The following is a 14,543-nucleotide window of genomic DNA, read 5'->3' as shown; positions in this document are numbered from 1 at the left end:
AGAGGAACATCTTAAAGCAATAAGGAGAACAAGGAGCTGCATTAATTGAGTCAACAAAAACATTTGCAGAGGAGAGGATGAATTCTCTGTTTCATTATTGAGCTTTATTTTCCCCCCAAAGTTTAATACCAGTGATGCTCCTGCTGTAACTCACTCCCTTTCAGATCACAGAGTTTTCATTGCTGAATTTACAGAAAATGGAGTGGGGGTTTCACTGCTGAGAGCTGGTGCAAGGAGAGGGAAATAAGAGAAAGGAGTTCTGTGCAAATCTTGCAGGAATATCCAGCTGGAGAGAATTTGATTGAAAGTTTAGACTTGTGATGCTCTCCCTGAGCTACCCGGCATAAATTTCAAGCTGATCTTATAGTTTTGATGATATACTTCTTATGATGCATTTCATGCCTCATTTCCAGGCAGATTTACAGCCCTTACACAATGCTGGGTGAGTGACTCCTCATGCTTCATGTCAACAAGTTCTTTTCCTTTATTTTTTTTTTTTTTTTTAATCTCCCTGAAACTCCTGCTGGTCAAAATTAGGCAATACTGTAGTTCAGAGTGGATTCACTCTGGTCACTTTTGAACTGCTTTTGGTCATCATTTAGTGAAAATTGCCCCAAGAGCTTTGATTTTACAGATTGATGGCAATGAACAAGGGCTGGCACCCCTAGAAATTCCAAAATTGAAACTAAGTCTTTCTTATATGTGTATATACATATATATATATATATATATATATATATATATATATATATATATATTTAAACCACCTGAGTTTTGACATGATTAAAGGGCAAGGTGGCATCTACCCTGCACCTACAAGGTGCCTTTTCCAAAATAATCTCACCCACAGAAACAGAGAGAGAGATCAGTGTCACCTTTTACAGCCTCACAGATGTGAAAATATCTCCAAATGCAGAACAGCCAACAATAACTTAGCACAAATCATGGGCTTGTTGGAAAGAAAAATACCCTTACACTGCACTTGGAATGAATGCTGTGGCTTGGAGACGAGAAGGGATTTTGCCCAAATGTTCTGGCTGATGGGTCTGGCCTCCAATGGGTCCCATCACCAACCTCAAAGCCTTAAAACCTGTCAAAGGCAGCAACAAAAAGCAAAACACTGTGTTTATTTCTATTTATTTCTGAGGAAACACAAGTAGATTTATATTTTTATTTATATTTTCTTTATTTTTAGTTATAGTTTCTTTATATTTTTCTTTATACTTTAATATTTTATATATTTATATTTTATTTATATATTTTTATTTTATATATCTATATTTATATTTGTTTTACTTTTATTTATATTTTTATTTATAATTTTATCTATACTTTTATTTATTTATATTTTGATTTTTATATACTTTTATTTACTTATTTTTACTTTTATTTTTCACTATTTATATTTTTATTTATAATTTTATTTATAATGCTATTTTTATATATTTATATTTATTTTACTTTTATATATTTTTTATTTATAATTTTATCTATACTTTTATTTATTTCTATTTATATTTTTATATACTTTTATTTACTTATTTATATTTATATTTTTTATATTTTTATTTATAATTCTGTTTATAATCCTATTTATATGTATTTATATTCCTATTTATATTCACATTTTATATATTTTATATTTTTATTTATATATTTATATGTTTTTATATTTATATGTTTTTATATTTATATATTTTTATATTTATATATTTTTATATTTTTATATTTTTATATTTATATATTTTTATATTTATATATTTTTATATATATTTATTTCCAAAACCCTCAAGAACTCAAAGATTTGACTAAAGCTGCTGGGACAGGGTTGCCTTGGCACATTCACAGACATGGGGCAGGAGGGATCTGCAGGAGGAGGAAGAATCTCCCCAGGATGTCACATCCCAGCAGGACAGAACCACAAGGCCTGTACCTGACTCACACAGGATGTGGCTTTTTTTTGCCAGCTTGCCCTGAAATATGGGAATTGAGGCCACGAATCCCTAAAGGGGAAATAAGGTTGGGGTGTTGCAAGGCCGAGAGCAGCAGGAAAGGAGAGGCTGAATCAGAGCAGGAAGGGATGGGGCTGGCATCATCCAGGCAGGTTATCCAGGGGGATTTTACAGCCTGGGGGCACCGTGACCCTCCTCCTGTCCCTCCTGATGCAAGGACAGACACACGGACACTGCTGAGCTAGTGAACCCCTGCTGGGCCCTGCAGAGGATGGTGATTGCAGGGACACTGCCTGGACTCCATCCAGATTTGGCCTGGAAGAATTCCAGGCATGGAAAAACACCCTGTTCATCCTGGGAGCTGCTCTTGCTCCCCAAACTCAGAGGCAGCAGCAGCAGAGGGACCCTGTAACTGGGCTGGAAGATACACCCAGTGCCCAGCACACCTGGAGCCAGCACACCTGGAGCCAGCACACCTGGAGCCAGCACATCTGGAGCCAGCACATCTGGAGCTGACACATCTGGAGCCAACACATCTGGGGCCAACACACCTGGAGCCAGCACATCTGGAGCCGACAAACCTGGAGCTGACACACTTGGACGAGGTGGGGCTGCTCCCACAGCAGCAGCTGCTTTCCAGAGCTGGTTCAGCCTAAAGGTTTTGTCTTCTTTTCTTCTCTCCCAAGGTCAGGATGTGTTGCTTTAATTTTTTTTTTGCTTTCAAGTGTTTGAATCTCTGCAGTGGAGATTCTCATGCAGCTTGATGTAAATGACGTATGTATTTAGAACTTTTCTATTTTTGTTTACACATTTCTGCTGTGGGAGGAGAAATACGATTGATGGTGATGCTCACCAATGAAGTCAGAGAGGTGGTGACATGTGTGGCCAATCTTTTGCCTTCTGATCTAACTGTAGATAAGATAGAGTCAGAAAATTAAAACAGAGCTTTCCTGGCTGACTTTCTGCTGCCTGCCTCGTCCTTTGTGTGTCCGAAATAGTGACAAGGATGAACAATATGGGAAATGAAATGAAGGTGTCGAGTGCAGACTTGGAATATTTATTATGTTTTATCTATTTACAGGCTCACGACCCATGAGCTTAACCAGCAAGTTTGGGGAACAAGGTAAAAATGGAGAGCTTCTAACTCTTTCCAAGGTTATTTAAGCAATAATTACTCAATACCGAGGTGACACCTCTATTATTTATATTTCTGACCCAATAATGACCACCCAAGGCCTGCAATGTGAACCTTTTTCACCCAATTACAGAAAACCACCCAAACCCATGAAGAAGAAGGTGAAGAAGAAGGAAGAAGAAGGTGAAGAAGAAAGACTTAGACAACACCCCAAATCTTCCATCTTTATTCACATTATTGTACACTAAAACCCCAAATTCTAAATTTTTAGGACTCCAACAGTTCAGGAGCAGAGATTTATGTGTTTGACTGGAGCAAAGGCTGTTCCAGCTGCTTTTCCAGCCCCACACCTTTGGCTCTGGGGATAAAGGGAAGAGCCTCTGCTCAAGGACAGAACATCTTGTAAAAATATTTTCTCTCTATAAAAACGACAGTGATTTCCTTCAGGCCTCTGCCCGACCGTTCATGAGGAAAAGCTGAGAACAGATTCCTTGCCTGCAGCATATTTCTCTTTACGACCTGAAAAGCAGTTTATGGATTTTCTTTAGGCAGAAATGATTTGTCTCACACCTCACTCCACTCCTAGAAGAGATCTGCTTTCTGTTTTTTCTTTCTTTAAGCCTGGCCTTTCCACATTGTTCCTTTTAGCAGCCCCAACACTGCCTGAGCATCCTCTCACTGCTTTGCACCAATCACTGAAATTAGGAACAGTTTTGTTTTCTCCTCTGGTCCTGGTGTTGCTTTGATGATGGGGCTTTAAGCAGCAAAGAAAAGCCCAGTCAGATATCCCCAAAACTGGGGTTTAGATATTTTTTTCTCCATTTTTTATCTTGTTTTGTTTTGTTTTGTTTTTTCTTCCCAAAGAACCAAGTGCTTATCAGTCCCTTTCTGCTTTTTGTTTTCCTGTGGGATGTTGCATTTTTCCACATGTGAGTTTATCCTGTTGTGGAGTGGCTGGAAAAGTTGGTGTGGGGACAACTCACATATTAAAATTCGAAAGGGGAGGAATTAAGACCATTTCTATACTCCAAAGATTAAAAAAAAAAAAAAAAAAAAAAAAAAAAAAAAAAAAAAAAAAAAAAAAAAAACCTGGGGAAAACCCCTGGACTGTGGGTCAGAAATATCACTGACCTCACTCCTGGTGTCACCTGCAGTTCCTCACTGCAGCCCCCAGCAATGGTTTTGGCCCCCAGCACGTCTGCTCTCCTTTGTCCTCTCACCTCTCCTCACAAGGGATTTGCCAAAACCTTTTCCACAAAAGGTTGTCAAAATCTGGGGAAGTTCTTTGGATGTGGCTTGAAAACAAAAGTTTCTTTGTTTTAATTTCTATTTTTCCAGCAAAGGTCCCAACATCCTTTTCCACAGAGGGAAGAAATGTTTTCAGTCCGTTTCCCTGACAGCTGTTATACCTTGTATGTTCTCCTTGCCTTCAAATCCTCTTTTAACACCAGTAACAAATCTTAATAGTCGTGTTCTCCCCAGGAAGTGTTTGTATTTGTTTGTGCCTTGTTAATTCTCTTGTCTTTTTTTTTCCTAATTCAGGAAAGATTCTAATTCCTCCTTCTAATTTTAAAGGTGTAAATTCTTCAGGGTGAAGAAAACAGCTGCATTTTGAGTTTCCCTTTGAAATCATTGACTTTATCTGGGTTAGATCACCAAGAAAAAGGGCAGCAAGGGACAAAAAGTTGTTGTCTGCTCCATGCAAGTTCATGTTTAGAGAAATTTTGGGTTTCAATATTTTGCATTTTGCAATGTTTGCATTTTAAAGCAGAGGACGGTTTAAGCACAGGGTTGTCTGGAGCTCCTCAGCCCTCTGTCACTCAGCTGTCCATCACCTCCAGATGTTTTCTTGGCATTATTCCTTTGCAGCAAACACTTCTCTCTCCCCAGCTGCCCAGAACCACCTAAAACCCTGAATGTGCTGAGACTCCTGTGGTTTGTCCCTCATCCAAGAAACCTTTCTGAGGCACCTGAGTGAGCTGAAAATGCAAATGCAGCGTTGACTTGGCAGCAGCCTGCTCTGGCTCTGGGCAGGGATGAGATGTCCATAACAGACTCACCTCTTTTCCTGCTGATCTCACCGAGCCTGTCACAGCTTGTTACCCACAGGTGATGCTCCAGAGAGCTGTTGTGGCTGCAGCCCCTGAAAAAATGGTCAAATTTGTGTGGAAAAATGTGTGTGTGAGTGGAAGCAAAGCCTAGAGTTGTGGAAACAGGCAGGTATTTATAAAATAATGGCCTTTGCAGTGTCTCCTTCCCTGCAGAGATGGGGTTTGGCCATGGCAGGGGCAGCTCTGTGCATGTTTATCAGGGTCCAAGAGTTCTCCTGATCCTTAAGAGCTCTTAAATCCTAAAGACTTAAGAGTAAAATCTTTACATTGTCAGTAAAAATCTTTACATTGTCAGTGTTTTCTGTTAGCTACAAGAGTTTGTGCAAATTTTTACATTGTTACTATTTTCTGTTAGCTACACTGACAGAAAAACCACTACAGAAGTCCAGCAGTAATGAAAGCAAAGGTGGTGTTGGCATCTAGTCCAGCTAAGATAAATTTATTAAATTTATTCTTTTTTTTTTTTTTTTCCCCCACTGGTGTTCTAGGAAAAGTGGCAGCAACGACAGACATAAAGATAATTTTGCCTATTATTATGTGATGACAATCTTGTTCCTTTCCCAACACATCACTGGTGTTTCAGGCCTGCTTTTCCACACAGCTCCAGCGAGGTTTGATTACTTCCAACTGGAGGAACACATAAAATAACAAGAGAGCTGCTACACTCGAGAGTGCCTCATGGCTGGTGGTCTGGCAGATAATCCATAGGAATATTTAGAGGAAAAACATCTTGGAGAGCTTTAAAAGCCTTTCTTAGGGATGGATATATGTGTGATTCCATTCACTCCTCTGCCCTAGCCATGACAAATAAACCCTACCACTGTCAGGAAGAGCAGTCCTGGGGAAGAACAGCAGCAGCTCGTTCAAAAAAGGGATTAGAGTTGAAAATCTGGATGCAAAACTCTTCCTGCCCTGCCCAGGGAAGAGGGAAAACGTTCCCAAGGAGAGGGATGTCACAGAAAAAGAAAACCCAAAGTGTTTCCTGCCCTCGTGCCAAGTTTTTCTTTCTCTCCTGGGGAAAAGTTGACCCTTTTTCCCTGGGGGATGATGTGCAAGCCCATAAAGGGGCACTGGACCCCTCATCCCTCAGCCACGTCAGAGCAGACAAAGCCTTTGCTTTGTCTATGCAGCTTTTGTCCAGGAGCAGAGGAATTAACGAGCAGCATAATTAACTTCATGTTTGAATTTTTTCCCAATCAGCCAACGAGGACTGTAAGCAACGATTGCATGAGTAAGTGCAGAGGAGAGGAGCTACACTGTGGTGTCTGCTGCAGGCTGCATTTCCCTGGAAACAATGACTAATCCCTCTTTTCCAGAGGAGGATTTGATGTACATCCAGGCTGTGTGCGTGAATCAGCGCTGACAACCAACACACTGCAGCTCCTCCTCTCGCTCCTGGAACTCCCTGATTCTGATTCTGGACTGGGAGGATGTGATTTGTTTCCTCTGGTGTCCTTTGGGTTACTGCTGCTGCTGCTGGGGGAGATGGCACCAGAGGGCTGCTCAAGGCTGTCACATCGTGTCACCCCCTGTCACTGTAGGACACGAAAGAAAGACTCCAAATATTTCAAAAGGCAAGGAGCATAGAAAAAAAAGGCTTTATTTTCTAATTCTTACTACCTTTTATAAGGGATTCCGATACAGACTTAATATGGTTGGTGAATAATCTCATTGGTTAAACTAGAGGAACAGCAAAACAGCACCTGGAGAAAGATTGTTTTGAGAAAGGAGAGTTGTTTGCCAAGATTGGTTTGAGAAGAAGCTTTCTTGAGAAATCTTTCCTTGGGAAAAAGTTAGCAGCTGATAGCAGGCTAAAAATCTCTCAGGCCCACAAGTCTCACCCGAGCTCCACATTCATCTGATGGCTTTGGTTGCTTACTTGCTGTGCTGGGACTGGGACACATCCTGGGCTCCAAACTGTGGTAACCCAATCCCTGCACCTCTAGCAGGTGTTTCTAAATAGGGAAAGAGTCTCACTTTACCTTTTGACAGGTTAAGAAGTTTAGCTGGAAAGTTTTGTGGATTTCTCCTTGTAATTGGCTCGGAGCCAGCTCAGAAGTGTAGAATGAGAATGTTATTCAAGGACTGTTGTCACACTCATTGGACCAAGGGCCAAAAGACCCACCTAAGCTATAAATGCAATAATACAAAAGACCACTGACAGAAAGGTCTGGGAGCTCTGCTCCTCTGGGAATCCAGTGGCTCAGGGCTGCTTGTCCTGTCCCAAATCCCAGATTCTCTCCAGGTGGGAATGCTTGGCTCCTCCCCCTGGGCATTGGGAGCATCTCCCAATGGGATGAGGAGTCGTGCAGTGGCTCCTTGCTGGCCCATTAAACAGAGAGAGCTCCTGGAGGGAGTTCCCTGTGAGTCCTGGGCAAGGCATTGATGGGCCATGAGCAGAAGAGCCCAAAGGAGGGGCCTGGGAAAACACTGCCCCACCTGGTTCCAACAGCTCATGGAGATGGCGAGAGAATAAATACTTTGTGTACATCCTACACTGCAACCTAGGACAGTCGCTCTCTGTGCCCGAAATCCAGTGGATTTAAAAGGAAGGTTAAGGCTGTAGTAACAAGGGTTGCTCATTCAACAGCAATCCCATCCCCTAAACAACTCCAGGAGCAGCTGTGTTTAATAGGATGTACCTTGCTTCAACAGCCTCCCCAGCTGGAAGAGTCTGAGATTACCCAGAAAAATTAAAAAATGACCAGGGAAGGGGTGGGTCATGTCCAACATCTGCCCTTTCAGCACCACATTTCCACAGGGAGCAAATGGGGGAAACTGGAACTGCAGGAGGGTGGACACAACCAGGAGCTGCTTTGGAAAGACACTTGCCAAAAAAGCCAGAGATTTTCACCATTATTAATGTCAATTCACATGCCTTTATGTTTTCCTAAATTCTATTTTTCAGTGTGGTGAGAAAATCCATCACGGGCTTCATTTTCCAGTGGTTTGTCAGTATAAAAAGTGCCATTCCCACCCAGCCTGTTGTTCCCAGAGTAAATATGTTTTTAGGCACAGAGCAATATAGCCCTACAGATTTGCAGAGAAGCTGCAAACCCTCCTGGCAGTGCCTGAGGCAACATAAAGGCTCTGTTTCCATCTCTCCTATTTATGGAAAACCAAAAAGACCATTTATCTCCTCGATTCCCCCGAGATTTTTCTATAGCTTAGTCAATAACCATGAATTACTGCTTGGTCGAGTTATTTTAGGGAAAATAGGATGGGATGGGAAGAGGATGTGCCTCAGCAAACAACCAGTGTCTCTGGCCTGGCTTCCAAATGGGGCCATGGTGAGGCCCTCTCCCCTTTCCTAAGAGCCAACATTTCATTGCAAAAATTAGGCTTTCATTTAAAACTTCTGTGATTAGCAGTGAGTTAAGAGCTTGCACTGCTGATCTCTGGCTCCTGGAAAGATTCCATCCACATCCCTAAACCTGCAGCTCCTGGATTGTGGGCACAGGGAATTTCAGCCAGAGGTGCAGGAATTACCTGGGTCCCCAAGCAAAGATGCTCAAAGACCCAATATTTCCCTTCCCTAAGAACCAACATTTCATTGCAAAAATTAGGCTTTCATTTAAAACTTTGTGATTAGCAGTGAGTTCAGAGCTTGCACTGCTGATCTCTGGCTCCTGGAAGGATTCCATCCACACCCCCCTAAACCTGCAGCTCCTGGATTGTGGGCACAGGGAATTTCAGCCAGAGGTGCAGGAATTACCTGGGTCCCCAAAAGGGGAAGTTCAGAGACATGGGACAGGGACAAGATGCAGGAACCCCCCCAGCCACGGTGGCAACTCAGTGTCTCTCAGTCCTGCCAAGGACAGGCACAATTTATTTTTTTTTTTTTTGTTCCCATAAACATTCTGTCACTGTAAAGCTTTTATAGAGCAATTCCAACCATAAAGAAAAAAAAAAAAAAAAAAAAAAAAAAAAAAAAAAAAAAAAAAAAAGGAAGGGAAAATTTAAATCTTCCTGATTGGAGCAAGAGAAATTCCTTGTGGTTGAACTGGTTGGACTCCAGCAATGTACTGGCACAGGGCCCAGCTGGAGCAGTGCTGGGGGATTCATCCCTGGCACTGAGACTTTCTGGAGTGTCCTGGGAGTCTCTCAAAGTGCTCCAGGATCCCCCAGGGAACCTCTCCTGGTTTTACACCCCTCAGCTGATGGTTTTACCCACCACTAGTGACACTCTGGCAAGCCCAGGGCTGTTATTTGATTGATGTTTACAGGGCAATAAACACCCTCCTGTTTATTTCTGCCCTCAGCACCTTCACCTCGGTGTGTGGGGAAGTGCTTTGGCAAAAGTGGAGTTATTTCTGGTTTTGTTTTAAAAAAGGAGCACCCTGAAAGGCAGATTATTTATTTGTTTTGGTTTATTTCTAGGAGAAGATGCTGAGGGACGTGTAAACCACTCTGCAACATCATCCCAGGAAAGGAACTAAAGGAGCTACAGAAATTAAGTACAATTCTTCCCTTATTATTTTTTGGCAATAATTATTTGTAGAAAAAAATCAAGCTTCTTGATAAAATACTCTAGCTTTGGAGCTGATACAATATTTTAAAATTAAGAAAAAAAAATTCCCGTCATTGGAAAGTTCTAAGCATGAAATGAAAGGAAGTTCCTGATCTATTTCTTATGGAAGATTTTCCCCTGCTACATATGTGAACAGATGTTTTAAATTAAATGACGACTTTGAAAATGTACTAATTTCTGCTGGGAGTTGAATAGTTCCTGGGTTTGCTGTCAAGAAGAGCTGTCTCCTCTCTTTGTAGCTTCTCTAATTAGGCTGTAAGTTTGCAAAAAAAGGGATGTCAGTCTCAGATTTTTCTGCTCCATTGGATGATTTCCCATTTTATCAGGGCAGCAGGGGCTGCACTGTGGAGCTCTTGGGAGGCTTTTTCCTATTTTTGCAAGTTTAACTGGCATCTTCATGAAATCATAGTGCCAGACTCATCTTTTTATTATTATTATTTGATTTTTTTGTCTCAGTAGCTCAATGAGTTGTTTCAGCTTTAGGATATCTGAAATCTTTATGACAATTGTGTTGTTAAACATGGCCTGGGTTGAGAAAGAATGACATGATTTGGGACAGTTCTTTGTTTGCATAGCACCAAATTGGGGATTCAGCAAGAGGAAAGGTGTTCTGGTCAGAGGTGAGATGATGTTTGGTTGGACTCTTTAATTTTTTTTTTTTTTTTTTTTTTTTTTTTTGTTTGTTTGTTTGTTTTGTTTTGTTTTGTTTTGTTTTTGAACGTACCAATGTGGATCATTCTCTAGGGAAATTATCTGTAAATAGGATATCTGCTGTGCCTTGAAGGTTTTTGGCATTTTAGAGATGTTTCTAATTGAAAGCAGATAAACTGAAATCCACCTTTTGTATCGAACACAAAAGAAGCAGAAATCATCTCCATGAGTACAATTACTGATGTAATTATAATAAATATTAATGACACCATAATGCCCCCTTGCTCAAGTCCTTACCCTGGCTCAGAGCCTTTGCCCTCCAGCTGTCCCTTGCACAGAATTTCACAGATTCATTAAACCATTCCCATGTGTTCCGGGGGAATATCTGAGGTTTTGGGACTTATTTTGGGCAGCTGGTTTCTGCATGGATCTTCCTTGGTGACTCCTGTTACTGCTGGGTGTCACTGCTGTCCTCGTGAGGAGCAGAGGGCCAGGTTAATCAATCCTTAATGGAAATTAAAGCCAGTTTTTTTTTATTTTAAAAAGGGGGTTAAATTGCTGGTCTGGGTAGGAAGGAGCTGGAAGAGAGTCATTTGTGACAATGTTGGCTCCTGAAAGATGCAGCAGACAGAAAGAGATTCGTGTTTGGGTTTTAATCCTCTGCACCAAGACAGGAACCCAAGACTTGTGTGCTGTGCTAAAACCCCACTCAGGTCATAAATGTGCACCAAATCATTCTAAAAGAGCCTAGAGAGCTCTGAGGTGTTTTCTTTTTTCTACTGCTCTGCTGTGCTGCCTCAGCCCCAGAGAGAGAAGAAATCCTGGCAATAAAAACTCTTCCTCCAGCAACACCTTCCCCACTGGCACTGCTCAAGGGGCTGTGAGCTCACATGAAAGCAGCTGCCTCTCACCATTACAGAGGACACATCTCCCAGGCACTTTTAGCACATGGAAACCACAAAAGAAGAAGAAAAAAAAAATTAAAAAAGGCAAATCAGGGCTGAAGCATGACATTCCCACCTCCACATACAGGAAATCAGAATGGTTCAAGTAGCGCTGGCACGAAAGGGACTGAGCTCAGCTTTATGGTCTTGGGAAAGCAATAAACACCCATTTCTGAGCAGAGCTGGAGGTCACCTCGCTCTTCCTGCACTCCCACTGTGGTTCTCTTGATCCTGTCTCCTGCCATCCCACGGAGGAGCTGGAATAACAAAGGTGTCCTGCAGTGGATGGGAGGTTGCTGAGGCGTGGGGCTCGTTTTTGTCCAGAGCACAGCAAAAAGAGCCACTCTGTGCTCCAAAAAGCTCCTTAAACTCCCAGAGAAAATTCCAGAATAGAGGTGGTCTGCTAGATGGGCTCCAAGCACAGTCAAGGCAATGGAAGGGGAAGGTTTTCATGGAGGCTTTTGGTTTTTCTGCACCTAGAAGAGGGAAGGTTGCCTGCAGAGCACAGGCAGAATTTTGCTTGTAACTTGAAATTTTCATATTTCATAAAATCATAGAATGATTTGGGTTGTAATGGACCTTAAAGGTCATCTTGCTTCAACCTTCATATTGCCCAGATATTTCATGTTTCATGTATGAATCAATAAAGAGCATGTATAGAGCTGAGTTTTTGTTGTGGCATTCAAGCTACCAGAGTCCCAAGAACTCAGATTTCAGCCTTAAATCTCATTGCTAAAAAGGAAATATTCAGTGCAAGCTGTGGTAATGCTGGCATGGGTTATGTGGACCTTTCAGACGGGACCTCACCCCCTGGGAATGCTCCTGCCTTTCCAACCCTCCTTCTCTTTGCCATCCCTTGTGAGTAAATCTGCTCTCATGTTTTCACCCCTGGAAGACAGAAATCTTGGAGAAACATCTTCCTTTGCTCCTCGAAGGGCTGTGGTGGAGGAGATGAATCGTGGTGTGTCCTGTGGCTGGGAATGTCAGAAGGGGGCACCTCTCTGGAGACAGAAATCCCAGAATCCCAGGTTTCCTTCTGCTGAATCCAGAGATGCTCTGTGGGATGGGATCCTGGGCTTGTTGTTCAACAGGGCTGGTTAACAGCAGTTCAGATTTCAGGAAAGGCAAGGCAAGAAATTCCTTCTCCTCATTGTTTGTTCCCCAGGATGGAATTCAGTGTCTGAGTGTCCTGCCTGACTCCATGGGTAGCTTGTTTCCTGGACGTCTTGAAACAGATGACCTGGAACAGGCAGAACTTGGCTTTTCCCTCCTGCAGCTGTGAGGGACAGGAACACTGGTCTCCCATTGTTATTTGCTGGAATTCACACCCCTTTCTGAATTAAGTCGATTTTTAATTTTGAACAGGTTTAGCTTGATGCTGCCATTTCCAAGTGCTGGTCAGAACACTCCCTTCCAGAGATGGAATAACTTCAGGGGTGGCATTCCATGTGTTGGCCAAAGACCTGATGGGATTTTTGAGAATTCTCTTGCCTGATGTTCCTTCAACAAGAGAAGCCGTGGCAGTGCCAGTCTCTGCTGGTGTCATTTGAGTGCAGTTTAATTCCCTGAGCAACACAAATTCCTAATTCAGGTCTGACCCTCAGCACAGCAGGTCCCACGTGCAGCATCTCCCTGCCCAGTCCAGCTTCTGATCTTGCTGGAAAACCAGTTTGTTCCACAGGTGTTTTAGGGAAAGGTTTTACACCAGGATGCTTCTGTCAGTGCTGACCTTCCAGGAATGCTGCTTGAAGAAAATCCTGATCAAACAGCACTGAGTGGAGAGGTGTGGGTGTTAACAGCCCTCACTGCTCACTGGAAGGGACTGGAGGAATTGGGGGTGAGTTTTGGCCAAATGATTTATCCTCCCTCTCACCACTTCCTCCATATCTGCCTCTCTTGGACCATACCTGGTGGCAGGCCTGTCAGACACAGTTAGTCTGATGCAGGATTATTTTATGTCTATCCATCTGAAAACAATTGCCATGAAACACCAAACCTTTAGTATTTCCTAGTGTTTATTTAATATTCTCCTCTTGGCTTCTTGTCCTTAAAGCAGAAACTGAAAACAAAAGAAATACCTTGCACTTAGCTTGCACTTTCTCCTCCTGCTGACTCTCCTGTTTTAATTCAAATTCGGGGGCTTTCTCTAGAAAACAAGTATGAATAAAGTATTTCATCAAAGCTCACAAGGTAGTTTAACTTTTCAGGGTCCAGCACTGCTGTAGTTTATTTACTTGCCAAGTAATTGCCGGTTTGAAATTGCAGCTCTACTCCCAAGTTTTAGGGCAGTCAAATTAAACAGGAAAAGATCATCCTCAAGGTCAGACAGGTCTGAGAGACTTTAATGTCCTTGTTCCTGATGTGGAGAGGGCACAGACTCATCCAGGTCAGTGGGGAGTTTGTCTTTCCTTGCACCAAAGTCTCCAGCCCAGTGTGGGAGGTGTGTGGAGCTCCCTGGTTTTCTGTTTGCTGCCCAGCTGATGTCAGCCATGATACTTTTAGCTGGGGCACAACAATTAGTCCCATTTTGTCCCTCACTAAGTGGTTTAATTAAATTTTACAGCTTCAAACCCCACACTCGACCACCAGGGAAACCTAAATTTCCATCAGTGAATGTTCTTAAATGGCTAAAAAATACCTGTGCCCTTAAATTTACTTAAAATGTGGCAGTGATGAGGAGATGGAAGTTTTAAACGTGGAAATAGGATAATAAGAGAAGGCTGTGTCACCTATAGACCACCTTGGGGCAGGCCTGGAGGAGATGGGAATGCAGAGGTGAGGTCATTTGGGAGAAAATCCCATCTGAGCCTTTACAGAAACAAATTCCACGCCCCTGCCTTTCCCACAGTGGGTCCTTTTGTCACCACGAGGTGAAACCTGGCTGGTGGGAGATGCAGGTTTATCCAGGCAGCCTCAATTTCCTGAGCTTATAGAGAAATAATGCTCAAACACTGGGAATGCCATGGAATCTCAGAGCAGTTTGGGTTGGAAGAGACCTTAAAGCTCATGTTCTACCCCCTGCCATGGTCAGGGACACTTTCCTCTATCCAACCCCCATCCAACCTGGCCTTGAACACTTCCAGTCTGAGGAAATCTGCAGATAAAGTCATAAAAGATGTCACGGATCAGGCACGTGAAAGTGTCACATTTCTTATGGCTACTGGTGTGACCAGATATGAGATATTGATTTACAGCTCTTTTATGGCTGGCTGATATCTC

The sequence above is a fragment of the Zosterops lateralis genome (assembly GCF_965231275.1).
Source record: "Zosterops lateralis genome assembly, chromosome: 12".
NCBI classification, from domain to species: domain Eukaryota; kingdom Metazoa; phylum Chordata; class Aves; order Passeriformes; family Zosteropidae; genus Zosterops; species Zosterops lateralis.
Note: the sequence above shows the minus strand (reverse complement) of the source record.